Genomic DNA, 738 nt, shown 5'->3' with positions numbered 1-738 from the left:
AGTTGGGGACGTACTTGACCCCACAGCCATCTGGGATAAGCCACTTCTCAGCCACCATGTCTTTAAATTCATCTGAGTGAAACTTGGTAAAACCGCACTTCTTGGAGATGTGACTCTTCACATTGGCAGCAAGGGGACATGATGATTTGGCCAATGTGAACCCTGGCCACAGTGCCCTGGAGCTTTCCAAAGGCACCACGCATGCCTGTCTGGAGCCTAGCCTGGGGGGAGCACAAGGCCTAACACATGAACTTGTATTAGAAAGGAATAGCTCCAAGGTCCTTTAGAGCAACCCATACAAGCAACAGGCTGTGTACACTACCATGGAGGCTGCTGTTTGCAGTCACTGTACACCAGGCCCCCATGAGGAAAGGAGCCTGGTCGGCTTAATTAGCTACAGGTAGAGAAAATATTTAGGCATGACTTATTTTCCTGTTTCCAGAGTGGCATTCCTGGGTCAAAAGGTCTGCTGTGGCTAAAAGGCCTTATTATGACTTTGGTGCCTTATTGATCAGAACAAGCCAGAATAAGGAAGTATGACTGGAAACCTTGCGCTGTGCAGAAACCTTCCAGGGCCTTGTTACCTGGCCTGTGAATAAATTACCCTTTATCCTTCCAGAGCATTTTTCTGTTGGCTCACTGGAACTTTGTTGAATGTTTATAATGGTATGCTTCTGGAAAAATAGGACTGCGCTAGATTACTCTTAATGCAAATCTCCTTTTTTAAATTAGCATATT

The 738-nt window shown here is 45.9% G+C and overlaps 1 non-coding gene across 1 annotated transcript; it reads right to left on the bottom strand.

The window, feature by feature from the left end:
* Positions 1–265: 265 nt before the first annotated feature.
* On the bottom strand, positions 266–400 carry LOC111725406. The gene has a single exon (XR_002773479.1). It is a non-coding gene; the product is annotated as a small nucleolar RNA SNORA70 (small nucleolar RNA).
* Positions 401–738: the final 338 nt, after the last annotated feature.

This window comes from Otolemur garnettii, unplaced genomic scaffold (assembly GCF_000181295.1).
Source record: "Otolemur garnettii isolate 467f Iridium unplaced genomic scaffold, OtoGar3 scaffold00039, whole genome shotgun sequence".
Lineage (NCBI taxonomy): Eukaryota > Metazoa > Chordata > Mammalia > Primates > Galagidae > Otolemur > Otolemur garnettii.
This window is presented reverse-complemented; position numbering and strand designations above follow the sequence as displayed.